The sequence below is a fragment of the Sarcophilus harrisii genome, chromosome 2, assembly GCF_902635505.1.
Source record: "Sarcophilus harrisii chromosome 2, mSarHar1.11, whole genome shotgun sequence".
Classification (NCBI taxonomy): domain Eukaryota; kingdom Metazoa; phylum Chordata; class Mammalia; order Dasyuromorphia; family Dasyuridae; genus Sarcophilus; species Sarcophilus harrisii.
In genome coordinates this window covers 140,350,170-140,355,613 of record NC_045427.1, presented here as the reverse complement: position 1 = coordinate 140,355,613, position 5,444 = coordinate 140,350,170, and positions in this window count along the sequence as shown.

Sequence of the window (5,444 nt, the reverse complement as noted above, 5' to 3'; positions counted from 1 at the left end):
TCCTGATTTTAAGTGTCCCTGGTTGGGGGGTAAAGGTGGAGAGCTGGGAATGATAATAACATGTGGCCCTTATACAGAACTTTCACAATGAGAGCTGGATTGGAATCAGAAGACCTGGGTCTGAAATCTGCCTGGGACACTCGATGGCTGTGCAACTTTAGACAAAGCATTTAATATTTCAGAACTTAGATCATCTTATTTCATAAGGAGGAAAATAGTATTTACCCTGACACACAAGGCTGTCTTAAGGAAAGCACTCTGTAGACCCCAAAGTGCTGTAAGTCTAGTGGGGTTTTAGGACAAGACTGGGACAGTGAGGGTAGCAGATGATCCTTCTGAATCTGGAGGATTCACTGCTTGCCTTGTGGGAGATCAGTGACAAAGGGGGTTGAGAGGTGTTTCCCTTGGGAGCTTCAGTCTGAGGGGGGAGAAGTGCCAACAGTGACTGAGAGCAAGAAGTCAGAGCCAGAGAGCTGGTCATACTGCACACCTGGCACTGTGCAGAGTGATCACAAGCAAGACGCCTCAGGAAGACACCAGCAGCATAGACAGCCTGCCTTAGTCTGATTCTGACTCCTCCTTTTCTTCCTTCTTTTTCTCCTCCTCTTCATCTTCATTTTCTTCCTCTTCTTTTTCCCCCTCCTCTTCTTCCTCCTCTTCCTCCACCTCTTTTTCCTCTTCCTTTGCCTCTTTTTCCTCTTCCTTCTCCTTTTCCTCTTCACTTTTCTTTTCTCACTCTTCTTTCTCTTCCTCCTCCTCCTCCTCCTCTTCTTCCTTCTCATTTTCCTCCTCCTTTTCACTTTCATTTTCTCCCTCTCCTTCTTTTTCCTCCTCTTTATTTCCTTCAGCTTCTTCTGCTTTTTTCCTCTTTCTCTTCCTCCTCCTCCTCTTCAAATTTTCCTTAATTTTCCTCTTCTTATTTTCCCTCTTTTTCCTCCTTTTACTTTGTTTCTTCTGCTTCCCCTATTTCTCTTCTTCCTCTTCTTCTTCCTTTTTTCTTTTTATTTTCTCCTCTTCATCTTCCTTCTCTTCCTTTTTCTCTTCTTTTCCCCTCTTCCTACTTTTCCTGTCCTTCTTCCTCTTCCTATTTTTCTCCACTTTCTCTTCTTTCTCCTTTTATCCTCTTCATTTTTCTTTTTCTTTTCCTCCTCCTCTTCCTTCTCTTCCTCTCCTCCCTCAATTTTCTCCTACTCTCCTTCCTCCTTTCTTTTCTCTTCCTTTTTCCCCATCTTTCTCCCTTTCCTCTTCTTCTTCTTCCTCCTTTCCCTTCTACTTCCTCCTTCTCCTCCTCCTCTTCCTATCACTAGTTCTCCTGGGATAGGTCCAGAGCACTTGCTCCTTCTGTCTTTCCAATGTATGTTATGATTTGGCCCCTCCACTTAGATGTTTTACTCTATACTGCCTCCCATTGTTGTCTTATTCTTTCAGTGACACTAGCCTGTAGCTCCAGAAAACATGGAGTATCATAGGGTGAGGTAGTGTGGTTTGGTGGAAAGAACAGTGGGCTTCACATCAGAAAATCTGGGTTTTAATGGTAGCTCTAGAAGGAGCCAGGGGTAAGCTACCAAGAACTCCTTGACCTTGTTTTGTCTGGCAATGGGAAGCTGGGCTGCCTCCCAAAATCATGGGCTCTCAGAACTGAAAGAGATCGCCAAGTGCAGCCCTTCACTAAGTGGCAATCCACTCTAACAACACAAACTTTCCTGAAATGGGAAATTCATTACCTCTCAAGGGTTATTCCACTTTGAAGGCAGCTGACCTCATCTGATTCAATTAACTGGTCTTATATTCTTGTTCCCTTCTACTCTTAGCACTTCATAAATGCTTAGTAAATGTTTATTTATTACTGACTGAAAGAAAAATGAGGGGTTAAGTTAAATCCCTCCTGAGATCCCTAGCTCTGACTCTCTATGATTCAGAGTTCTGGAGCTAGAAGGTACCCTAGAGATCATAAAATCCAGCTCTATGGTTTTTACAAAAGGGAAAAGTCAGAAAAAGATAAATGACTCAAAAGTCATATAGCTTGTTCAGTGTCTCAACCAAGGCTTAAAATCTTGTCTTCTGACTCTTTGTGGAAGACACTTTTTTGTGCTAGCCATCAAAGTAATAATAATGCTTTACAAATATTTTCTTATTTTATCTCCAATACAGCTCTTGAATATAGCTGCTATTATTTTTCTCACTTTGCAAATGTGGAAAGTAAGGCAAGCAGCAGTTCAAGTGATTTGTCCAGGGTTACAAAGATAATATCTGATTTGCATTTTAAATCAAGTCTTCTTGACTGTTCGTGGTCTAGTGCTCTGTTTATGTAGGGATACATGTCTGCCACCGGAAGGGACAGAGGGAAAGAAGCTCTGTTTCAGTGTCTTGAGAGAATTTCTCTCATTTATCTTTGCATCTTGCCCATTCCCTGAATGTGTGGGGATAAATGCTTGCTGAATAAATGAATGAGCCCTAAAGAAAACCTGAGGTATTCTCCGGAGGGGCTCCAGGCATGGTTTTGATATTGGAATAAATTTCTGGACAAGCAGTTACATAGATGTTGATGCTAATGCTCTGCCAAGGGACCAAGACTGATTACAGAAAAGAAGGTTGAGCTGGGGAGAAGGAGAGAATAGTGAGGGACCCATCATGCATGGTCTTGGAAAAATATCTAGTTATACAGCATAGAGAATTGGGGTCCCTTTTTCCTCCCAATGGAAACCTGGAGAATACGAGAGCTTAATCTGAGGAATGAATTGTTTTGTTGGTCCTTTCCCTAGGCTCCAATTGGGAAATGGAGGGGTTGAGAAAGGGGGACATTTGAAAACTTGCTATGGAAATTCTGCAATCTTGCTTTAACCTTCTGGGAAAGAGGGTCAGAGAGAAGAAGTCTAAGAAAGAGCTAATTCTAAGGCAAGCTTGTGATCAAATGCTGCAGTTTGCCTTGAGATCTTCTGCTTTCTATGTCATATTCCTCTCCTGTTGTCATTCAAAAGAGAAAGCAAAGAATTCCACCATCCCCAAATGTTCTAACATGATCCTGGAGAAATCATCATTCCCTCTTTTCACAGATGAAAAAAACTAGGAAATGAGAAGATCAAAGACAGATTTGGAAGGAACATTTAAAGTCATGTAGCCCAACTCTCTCATTTTACAGTTAAGAAAATGGAAATTTGGAGAAGTATATAATTTTCCTTACACATAGGTAGTAGGAGATAGAGCCAGCATCTGAATCCAGGTCTCAGCATTTTTTTCTACTGCATCATGCTGCTTCCTATGAAGGAATTGATTTCTTTAAAGGCACACAGCTAGTATAAACCACAGCCAGAATTTGAACCCAGGTTTTCTGAGTCCATGGGTGACTCTTACAGGAGTATTCATATTTTTAAAAGAAAACTTCAGAGGAAGCCAATGATTATTTTCAATAAAGTAATACATATTTGTGACCTTCCAGCCATTGTTGAGAAAGATATTTGGGGTACAGGGAGGGTCCTTTCGCAGAGTTCTTCAAAAATCACATCAGGAAGGTACCCATATCCTTAGGACCAATCTATTGGTAATAATTCATCAGACTTTGGAGAAGGATTCTGGGAATTGGGAAAAGAGTCCATTTTAAAAATGGCTTTCTAGAACTGGTAGAGTCAAAGATTTACCAGGAATATGCTGGTAAATGTTTAATGATGGGCTCTCCGGGAGGGAAAAAAATTTCCACAACACACTTTTAAGTTTAATCTTCATAGTTAACATTTTCTGCATTCCTTTCTTGTTATTTTTAGACAATCAAGAAAGCAACAAATTAAACCCTGATTTGTACAATTTGCTAATTTCCAAGGTTTAAATGCTCCCTCTGAAAATTTAGCAATCGGTTCTTGGGAACTGGTATGAACAGATTCTATCTAATACATCCCTGACCCAAAGTCAAGGAAAATAAATCTTTGGTGGAAGTCTTGGGGAAGACATAAAATCCTTGGAAAATGGGGCCTGGGAAAGTCAATGAATTACCCAAAGTCCAATAATACCTCTTAGATTGACACAGATAGAATTAGAAGCTAAGTCCAGAGCAAGCAGCCCTCTTTCCATATCTTGAGTGAAGGAAAATTAGCAAGTTGTGTGTGTATTTTTAAGCTTCATTGTCCAAATTAACATGATAATGAAAGAAATGGGGGAAGCTACTGAAAGAAAAAAAAGGAATAATCAGCTAAAGAATAATATGGTATCTTGAGCATCCAAGCAGGGAGGGCCTTTACTGAGGAAACCAAGAGTGAAATTTGGCTCATAGTGGGAGTTTCTTCAGAAGAACAAGGGGAATTTAAGGGCTTAGGAAAACTTGGTTCCAAGAAGGAAAAGTATGACAATCAGCTCTCATAGCAGCCCTCATCCCCACCCATCTTTTCCTCCTCACTATCCCCAAACCCTGCTGGTATTAGTTAGGAAATTAATTCATCTAAATAATTAATGTTGTTGTTGTTCAATTGATGGAATGTGGGTGGCAGCAGAAGTGCTGAACCTCCAAATACTCTCTCTATATGGGCCACCAAATATTGGGGTATAGGGGTGTGAACCCAAAAATATATTGGGGTATTAGGCTGATATCATGAGATGTCTCAAAAGGATTTGTAGGTTTAGACAGTCTCCAAATCAAAGGGCAGAGGTTTTATTACATTGTTCTCCCATTCTCCCATAGGTAATACTGGGGCCAGTTATGTCAATCCTATCTCTGTACAGGGCTGCTGGAAGGATTCCATAGTAGACCTTGAAGCAATTTGTATTCCACTGAGTTGCCTTGAATTAAAAAGCCTACGTGCTTTGAAAGCATCCTAAATAAGGTGGGCTTTTAGGCAACATATTTACCTTCAGATTATGTTTTGTTCTCCTGAATGCTGAAGCTCTTTTGTTCTCTTGGAGGATGTGCACCAGCTGGTGGTGGGAGCCTGGGGCAAGGGGCTGGGGCAGGGGCTAGAGGTGAGGGAGAAGTACACAGGATGACTGCCAGAGAGAATCAGCCATGAGCTTACGCTTAGTGAGAGAGTTGGGGGTTTTATAGACATGATCTCATTTGAGCTTCTCATCAAGACAGAAGATATAAATGGTCTTACTCCCATTTTGGTGACAAAATTGATAATCTGAGAGTTTAAATGCCTTGCCCTACAAGGGCAAGAGGTGGACCCAAACTTGGGACTTTTGACTCCAAACTCAATCCTCCTTTACAAGCCCAAAAACCTTAAGACTCTCATATGTGGATAACTTCACAGGATCTGGGATTAATTTAAATGCATTGACTACTAGCCAAGACTTCTGCTGGCAGAGGGTTCTTTGATGTGTCAAAAGTCCCCATTCCAATGCCCTGGTCCTGCTGGAGTGTCAGAGGTCCAAAATGGGAGGGGACCAGACCCTCTGTCCACTGGTGACCTTCTGATATGGCAGCAGTATTAAGTTAAGGAAACTGTTCTCCTTCAAAACCT